The sequence below is a fragment of the Pteropus alecto genome, unplaced genomic scaffold (assembly GCF_000325575.1).
Source record: "Pteropus alecto unplaced genomic scaffold, ASM32557v1 scaffold87, whole genome shotgun sequence".
In the NCBI taxonomy this organism is placed as follows: domain Eukaryota; kingdom Metazoa; phylum Chordata; class Mammalia; order Chiroptera; family Pteropodidae; genus Pteropus; species Pteropus alecto.
Window position 1 is genome coordinate 5696220 of NW_006443225.1, and position 9990 is coordinate 5706209.

Consider the following 9990-nt stretch of genomic DNA (forward strand, 5'->3'; position numbering starts at 1 on the left):
TATTATTTTATGTTAAAGTGTTCACATTAAATAAAATAATAGTGAAGTAAATGATAGAATTTTTTTTTTTACTATTCTTACAGAACAACATATAAAATAATGAATCACTTGTTTGTTACCTCATTCCATGTAAAAACACTTAATCCATGACCTCAGACATCTGGGAACCAATGAATTAAGCATCTTGAGAAAATATTTTCTAGACAAATTAGCATCTAGGCAAGAGTAATGATACAGGTTTCCTAGCTCTTGATTCAGTGTTCTCTGCAATACATCTCAAAGTAATTTTTTTTAAGAATCTCATTTATAGGATTGAGGAATGTAAATCGAGTATTCCTGTGTTTTCTCTTAGTCACGTTTTAGGGATTCTCTTTTTTAATACTAATTTCTCAAGTTAAGAAGAGTAAAAGAAAACTGATTTGAAAACTTTAAGTGCATTGATACACTATCTGATAGCTAGTCTTAAAATATTTTATAGAGTGAGCAGTGAATATAATGGAAAACCAAAGAAAAAATTACAGTTACCTCTGTATTTCATTTATCCCTTTACTTCTGGATGACCTAAGTTATAAGCCATAGAATTTTTTGGCCAAATATATGTTTCATGGACATGGATTGTGAATATATTTACATATAGGTAATATATATACATGCACATTTTATATTGCATATAATATACAATTATATATTATGTTATGTCAATATAACATAACATAATAACATAATTAGTATAATATATACAAAATGAACAATGAATATTTTGGTCCAAAATTTACTTTCTCAGTTAGCTGTTTAAAATCAGAAACTTATTTTTAGGAAGAAATAATGTTATTACTAATGATTCAGTCCTCAGGCTTGCTTACAAAAAGCTATTTTTAATCCACAATGTAGATGGATAATACCATCCTAGATTCTGGTCCCAAGTAAAGAGAGGCATTGTTCATAATTTAAAAAAAAAAAAAAACACAGAAAAATGTATTCATCCGGGACCCTCAGAAGTCAAGAAAGATAAAATAAGATTTTTTAAGCTTTAAATTTCAAAGATTTAACATATATGTGTTTATGTATGTACATAAATATAGATATATTCTCTATGAAATGTATTGTTATCCATTTCTTTCTTTCAGTGCAGTTATGGAGCTCCTTGTGGACTGCGGCCTTCAGGCTAAGGTATGAGCTAGAAAACCTACATTTGTGCAGGAGTGACTCAGTAGCCCCCTCTTATGAAAGACAGGAGGCGCAGTCGTTACTTCACCCTCAAGAGTAATATTCCAACTTGGCAGAACCCACGTGATGATGGAATTCTGTCGTAGTTTTCTTGGCTTTCACAAGCTTTACCCTTTCCATTGACACAGTGTCATCGTCAACGACTCTGTTGCCACCACTCTTAGGTGATGAAAGGATTGCTTCCCTTCTCTGCCCCCCTCAAATAATACACTTGCCCTCGTGCTCTCATTCGCCCCTCTCTGAAAGTCCAAAGGTCCCTATCCTTAAGGGTAGGTGGTCAGTTCTTCTCAGTCATTCCTGGTTCTGCTGCTGCATAGAGGTGGGGCTGTGGGAGAAGGCGGTGATCCAGATAGAGAAAAAAATGAGATGTTATAATGATGCCACAGGAATAAAAAGAATTATAAGAGGCTACTATGAACATATACATGCTGCCAAATTGGATAATCTAGAAGAAATAGATAAATTGTCAGAAATATACAACCTACCAAGACTGAATCATGAAATAATAGAAAATCTGGCTGCTACATTCCTTTGTAGGTTACAATGCTAACAGAGTGGCCTCCGCCTTCCTAGTTTTGAGTGACATTATAAATGTGCATTTAATTGCCTTCACCTCAGTGAGTTCCTGCTATTAGGAAAAGGTTGTGTTTCAGTCAATGAGAAAATTAATCATCAAGTATGCTAAGAATATTTTTTTGAAAATTGAAGAAATGGTTAACTTACTGTGTATAAGTATATGAAAAAATATATAATCTTTGGCAGAAAATGTAATTTCATCAATAGGCAGCCCTTCAAAATTTACATAAAACAGGCACCAGTATGACTCCTGAGTCAACTTTTGTTGTAAGATTTTTAAGATACATTTCTATTTTCGTAACGTGAAGTTTAAATGACTAGAACAGTTTATAGACAAGAAAAGTTTTAAATAACGAAAGTTCTGAACACTGATGAAATCTGCCTATGTGGGAAATGTTTTCATAGTCATATATATCTAAGAAAAAATGAGAAGGGTAGTCCAGATCTTCTGAAATGTAACAAAGCAGCAAGCTTGCTGATTAAGTCAGGCTTGTGCTCCTGCTCTACAAATCCCAGGTCACTAGAGAGTAATTCAGTTGAAAAATTTTAGTCATGGTACTAGTTTGCTTACCAGTTTCATGAGTACTTTGTTTTAGACTGTTATTTGAGGACTTAACAAACGTCTCGGATCATACTCCTTACAAATGTCAGAGGTCTGCTCTATACAGTGACAACAGGGAGGTGCCTCTCAAGAACCCGGCAATGAGAAAACAGGTTACTTTCTGAGAACAAGATGGGTCCCCAGCCTAATAGATTGCAACAGAAATATTAAAAGTCAACCCTAGCATGTAAGGTCTGATAATAATAATGAGAGCAGATCTTTGATGAATACACAGAAAATCAAGAATCAGATAAGCAAATACTGACCATACTTAAACAAATCTTATTTGGGGAGAACAGCCTGCTGACCTGATGATGTTCGATTTCACTATTGTGAAAACAGATGCATTCAACTCATGTTTTTCAAAATTTAGCTGGCATTAAAATCACGTGGAAGGGATGTTAAAACACAGATTCCTGGGCCCCACCACCAGAGTTCCTGACTCAGGAGATCCCGATTGAGGCTGGAGAATTTACATTTTTAACCATTTTCCAGGTGATGCTGATGCTCTTGCTCCTAGAACCTCACTTTAATAATCATCACATGAAACCAGCAGAACCTGCTGCTAGCAAACATTTAAATCAAATGACCACATCTTCACTTGTGTATCCTCTGTTCTCCACGAACCTGAAGGACATGTCCTGCCCCGAAGAAAGAAAGTATGCTGAACAGGTCAATGTAAGTCTTCACTCGACATTTATGTTTAGTACTATAAATTGATTGTTGTTCTGGATTTATTTTTTCATTTTTATTTTTATTTTATTTTATTTTATTTATTTTTTATTTTTTAGGCAAGGCAATCCTTGATTGACATCACAGATTGCAAGGACCTTGTCAGTTTACAATCCCTTATTTTTTATTTTTTATGCCTACAGCACCTGGTCTTTCTAGGTGGTCTCCTTTCCAAGTACTAACCAGGCCTGACCCTGCTTAGCTTCTGAGATCAGACGGTATCAGGCTTGTTCAGGGTAGCGTGGCCATAGATAGGTTGTTGTTCTGGATGCATACTCCAGCTTTCTGCAAGCAGGTACGCATCCAAGTTTTATTTGGCCTTGATTTATACAATTTGTTAGGGAAGATTCTTTAAGGAAAAAAATATAAAATTTTGAAATACAATCTTTGGTATAAAGGTGAGTATCTAGAAAATAAATCACAACAAATTATAAATTAATGAAAGCTTACAAATACCACAAACATCTCAACATCCAGGAAATGAATGGTCTGGCGCTGCCTCTGTACACCTGGAACCTGGCTCTTCCCCACCAGCCATACTCCTGTGCCGGTGCCATAGCACAAGTTCACATGGGGCTATGACCTCTGGCCCTGCAGTTTCATGATGAAGCCATGTAAACCAATGCAGGTGGAAGTTAGAATATCACTAGAAATTATTCCTTCTTGGACAGCTAGCAGTAACAGTGTAGAAGAGATGATAAGCCACTAAATATAATCCACTCTACCCAAACTAAATATATCCCCTACTTTTCATTAGCAGGATACCCAAAATGCCTCGACCACTGAATGTCACTGTAATGCTACTGGGGACGTTCAAATGAAAAACACAGTAGTCTTAACCAAATGCAAGTAAAATGGCCTGTTTTTGTCAGTTTCACTAATATGGGTGATCATGTGAACACAATATTAGATGGCCTCCCATGGGCTTAGAAGGATCCATGCTACTTGGGGATTCTGAAACTTGAGCTTGGTTAGACTCACAGCAAATCCCTGGGGAGAAAAAAAAAAAAAAAAGTCAGAATCTGATCAGATCTAGAACCCTAAAGATTTCCGGTGACTAAGTTTACAGAACCGAGGGTTAGAGATTAACCAGCATGGATTCAACAAGATAAAAGCCACATCTGCAGCCCATTAGTGGCACACCCTGCATCACCATGTGCCTAAATTTATAGAAATTCCACCAGTCTTTGACATTCGTAACTGGGACACATTCCAGTTTTTCCCTTTCCTTCCACATCTGTCTGTCTTCTCTTCGGCGGGTGTGAGAGGAAGTGACAGGAAGGAGCATGAAGTTATCAAAAGATGAATGGTAGTTTCTGCAACCGATCTTCACAGCAATAAGAAGGTCAGAAGAAAGGCAAGTGGTGGAGTGGACCACTTGGGTCTAGATGTCACCCTTCACCAGCTGTGATAGCTTGGACCATGTTACCAACCCTCTGCAGCTGAGTTTACTCAATTATAAAATAGGAATAAGAATAGTGCCACCTTAGAAGGCTGTCCTAAGGAATAAATGAGTTAATGTTAAAGCATGTTGAAGAGTGCCTGGCACACCGTAACCACTCAATAAAAGTTAGTCGTTATTATTTGATAAGTAAAAGGCATTTTAAAATGTGATTTACAAAGCAGTAGCAGAGACTTTGGATTTATTTCCATTCTCCTCTTTAAATACTAAAATTAGCATCCTTCCAAGTCCAGTTCCTGGGTAACTGCTGTCGCTATTCTAGGCCATCTGTGATCCTCAATAGCACCGCACTTTCCGATCCACGGCTAGATCGCGTCACAACTCCTAGTGATCTGTTGTCTGTTTATTTGTAGAATTGGTCACAATTTGGTCTTTTTGTATAAATTGTCTACATTGGCTCCTAAACTCTGCAATCATCTACTGGGGTGCCAGCATTTGGATGGGTGTTATAACACCACATTTTTTCTTCATTACAAGTCCTAAAAATAGGGTGCAACTGACTAACGTTTTCAGCCTTCACAGCAAGATATGGTTTGTCAGGAAATGGTGTGGGAGTAGTTCTCATATGCACTGAAGGTGCAAAGTGCAAAACAAAAATAACTTAACAAGAGTTTAACAGCCCTTCTTTATGTACGTTATTTACAAAGGCCACAATCTGGAGCTCTAGGCGGAGCTTTAGGAAGCTCCGGAGACCCTTCTGGAATGGAAAAAAATGCCAATATGGATTACACAAAAGGGAATGTGAGATGAAAAAAGACAAGGTTTAATCTGTTAGCTCTGCCCTCTTCATCAGTATTTGTGTCTGCTCAAGCATCAATAGGACTTTGAGTTTAGTCAGACTTGGAAGAACTCTTCAATAATATAATGCATGAAAAAAGATGGAGAAACTTCTAAGGCACTGCTGCTTTCATTTTATATGTAAAATTTTCCCCAGCATGTCTAGTGGGTGGCTACTTTTCTTTCAGTAGATGTCTTATTTTCTTATACAATGTAAGACATGTTACATTAGTAAATTTTAATTGAATTTTCACTTTCTGTGCCTTCGTAATGTTTAGTAGCAAATATTTTATGAGATACTTCAGAATTATTATCCCTCCCCTTCCACAGAAATTCTAAATATTGTCAAAAGGCAGGAAAAAAACCAGTTGTCTTCATTAATATCACTGCAATAAAAGGGAAAAAAGCCATGATGTTTGGTGCATGCTTTATTCCAGCTCTAATAAATATCGCATTCTTGATTAGGCTAAAAAAAAATCTCAGATGTACATAGTTAAATAATTTTGCTGATTTTTTTTTAATTAAAGAAAATTTCTGTTGTATAGCTTGCTGTTAGTCTTTCATTACCAACTTAGCAGAAAATTATTACACATCTCAATGCATTGGAGATGAATTATTTATTTTCATACCAATGAAATACTGTCACAAACTCCACTTTGTTTGAGCAAAAAGAAAAAGATTTAGAGTAGCTTTGTTTTATCACAGCTTGCAATGTACTTTTGGAGTTAATAGACTCACAAATGAAATAACCAAAAAGATTTCTTCCTTTGCATGTTTTGAGTTACTTTCTCATCAAAAGTTTTTCAGTTTTACTGTATGGAAAACTTTCTCTTTGTACTTAAAAATCAGAGAGAGAAAAACACACACTATTTTATTTGAGGAGCAAAGAAGATGATGGATTAAAGCAGATGTAGAGTGTTTGCAGTTATATAAGACTATTAGGGACCGTGTTTGTTCTGGTTCTTGTAATTTGTCCATGTCCTGCTTTATATAACTCAATCCATTGTGAGCCAAACATGAAATAAGTGAATACAGTATTCCATATTTCACTTTGTCAGCAAATTAAAAGAAGTGTAGAACAAACACAATAGTCATCATGGTTCTTGAATAGAGAACGAACATTTTTCAAATCCCAGGGAACTGTAAGAAATAGAAGGTTAAAGAGATTTTTTTTAACAATGAGCAGATGTGTTTGTTACTGTTGATGGACAAGCTTATCCATTTACTTCAATTAATAACAAGAGTGAGCACATCAATACGTAAACTTGTCTGATGCCTTGATTTTATTCCAATTTGACAGGTAATCGTGGGGCTGGGAAAATGTCACAACAATTTAGTCCTGCCTCACTGGCTTTAACTAGTTCAATGACAGTGGGAATGCATCTTGCTAAGATTCCTTGTGATTCATAATGATGCTCCATTCGTTAACTCACAGAGGGTTTAAAATCTGTGACAATTAATGGTTTAAAATTAAATTCTTTCATGGGTTATTCATCTGGGCCCTAAGTAAAAACAAATTAAAATATTTAGGAACAGTATGAAAATGTGGTAACTTTCTTTAGGAGCCTGTCTTTTCATACTGAGTCATAAATGAAACCATCAATGTTTGACAAAGAAAGGCCATTTCATCACGCGACTGAGCCACTGAGCCGCTAACCCCTTCCCATGTTCTAAAAGATCTTTTCTAGAATCTAACAGATTCTGTCAGAGAAACTCTAGTGATTTTTAAAAGCCTATGATCTCACAAATTTTAGCATATGAGAGGAAATTATGCCTCCAGCAAACTTGACAATGGATATCAAAATGTAATAATATCAGTAAATCTATTCAGTGTTCGCTGACCCAGTAAATAAATGCTTTCCTTTTAACAGCGAAGCTTGAATGATTAATAACTGTATAAGAAGGGAGGGGAAAATTGGCAATATCTGTCTTAGAGAAAAAAATAAAAGCCCATTTACACTGTTCCAGTGGCAATGAAGCTAGTGGAGGTAGCAGCCTCACACACTCCATGGTGGTGGGACAGATCCAGAGAATGTTCAGAGCATGTAACAGATCACATGCATCTTCAGGGCAGGAAGAGCTCTATGTTCATCTCTGCATCTCCATGGCTTCTAACACAATGTTTTTTACACATAAGGAACTCAACAAATGTTTTCTAGCAAGCAACATTCTTCTAGACCACTCCCTACAGCACAGTAATCCAAGTGTCTTAAAAATAGAAGCATAAAACTTCCGGTTTGTAGGAGGCTTACAGGACAGCCTTACGTAGCTTTCCCCAAAACTTGTCTGTTCACCACTGTGCAGTCCTCACTTAATTCTGTACATTATCACCTCTGTGAGGCCCTGCCCAACCCTGAACACTCCAAAAATGAATCATATGTTCTTCTCTTCTCCTTGACCATGGTACTTTTATATAACTTCAAAATAGCACTTATTATTTTATATATTAACATTTTTTGTTTGTCTCTGCAACTGCATTTGGGACCTGCAGTTACTTTTTTCTCATTTATCCTTAAACTATTTGATCCTAGAAACTAGCAAGTCTCTAGTCCTAAGTAAATTCTCAATAAATATTTGAATATCATTGAGTTGTTGATGCCAATCTAAATCCTTTTGGACAATCCTATCACATTAGGACTACCATTTAGTTACAAAGAGAAAGGATAAAATAGACTGAAAACAAGTGTTATGGGTTGAATTGTGCCCTCCCAATAAAAACTCCTAGTACCTCAGACAATGACCTTATTTGGAGTCTTAACCCCTAGTACCTCAGACAATGATCTTATTTGGAGATACAGTCTTTACGAAAGAATCAAGTTAAAACGAAGTCATTAGGATGGACCCTAGTCAATATGACCAGTGTCCTTATAAGAAGGGAAAATCTTATCACAGGCAACTCGACAGGGAAGATGACGCAAAGACCCATGGAGAAGCTGGCCATGTCTAAGACTAGGAGAGAGGCCTAGAGCAGAATCTTCCACCGCAGCTCACGGTCAATACCTTGATCTGAGACTTGTAGCCTCCAGAACCATGAGACAATACGTTTCTATTATTTAAAGTATTCCGTTTGTGGTACTTTGTTATAGCAGTTCTAGCAAACTAATACGAGTACCCAATTTCCTTTACCAATTGAAAAGGAAAGCTAGACAGAAAGTAGTTTGTAATGGCATTGTGGCATTGTTCGTGAAGATAGATAATATAACTCATATATGACCTCTTAAAAATACCATAAAATGGAAAAGCTTGCATTCTTCTCTCCTTCAGAAAAACATCATCTTCATGCTATTACTATCTTGCACTAACTCAGTGTTCAAATGCTTTGTGTAATATGAAAATGGATCTTCAAGTAGGATGGGAAATTACCTTTGCTATAATCAATCAGCCTGCTCTGAAAAACAGATTATTAAAAATGTCTTCATTTGATTACCTGGGTGAAAATATAAATGGAAAATAACAATTCTAAATGCAGTGTAAGTATTGATAATGTGATACTAGAGGAACTGAATTTATTCCTAACATTAATATATTTTTAAGTGTTATTAATGCCTGCAATAATACAGTTTTGTTACACTAATCATAATTTCCTTAAGCTTATCAACACAAGGACTATAAGTTAAACTCATGGGACTGCCATTTTCTGAAATGAAAATAGAGACCAAGAAACAGAGAGAGATATCTTTTCTGAGATAGTCTATGAAGTACGAGTGGGAAAAACAAAGTATAAAAAACGATTCTTTTAATATTTTTCATTTAAAAAAATTGAGATAATATACTTGAGAAGGCAAGATTAGTCTTTGGTTGGTTATATAGTTTTGTTTTTCAAGGTTTTAACTTGATTCCAGCCTCAAAGAGTTGAAATTTGTCTTCTTTCAGACAAAATCAAACTCCCATTCTATGGAAAAAAACTCAAGAGTAAGAAAATATAGTAAGCTGTATCAGGGACACAATAAAATTCTTGGCTTTAAAATAGCTTACACGAACCTACAATTATAAACCGAAAGAACCACTAGAATCTGGATCATATTTTGCTAAAAGAAAAATCCTTGAATCATAAGCCCTGGTCTACATCACCAAATGAGGAACCGATATGCCAATAGGTGTTTTCAATCACTCATTATAGTTGTTTTGTTACTGCCAGACAAGCCATTGCTCAGCAAACATAAAGTAGAAAAATTAAAGATCATTTAAAAGGACCTCTGTGAATGGTTATAACTGTCAGAGATTCAAAAGAAAAAATATTAAAGCATTTTTTTCAATGAAAAAGTAAAATAATCAAACATTGTCTTGTTATCTAGCTTTCTGCCTCCAAAAATACATTCTCATTAATTCAGTAAATAATAATTGACCATTAAATTATTTTAGTATATGTTTGGTCATATGTCTTGTTTACATATGTATGTAAATATACTACATAAACTCTTATTTTATTCTGGATCCAAATTCCTATTTTCATTTCCGAACATAAATACACTTTGCCTGAAATATTAGGACTATTTCAAACTACTTTTGTGTATTTCATAAGTCAATTTAAATCTATTTTGAATAAGTAAATAATAAACGATTCTATTTCTCATAATTTAATTCTAAATAATGGATAAAGGATCAGAAGAAACTA

The 9990-nt window shown here is 35.3% G+C and overlaps 1 pseudogene; it reads right to left on the reverse strand.

Annotated features, from left to right (window-relative positions):
- Positions 1 to 3270: 3270 nt before the first annotated feature.
- On the reverse strand, positions 3271 to 3389 carry LOC112472659 (annotated as a pseudogene).
- Positions 3390 to 9990: the final 6601 nt, after the last annotated feature.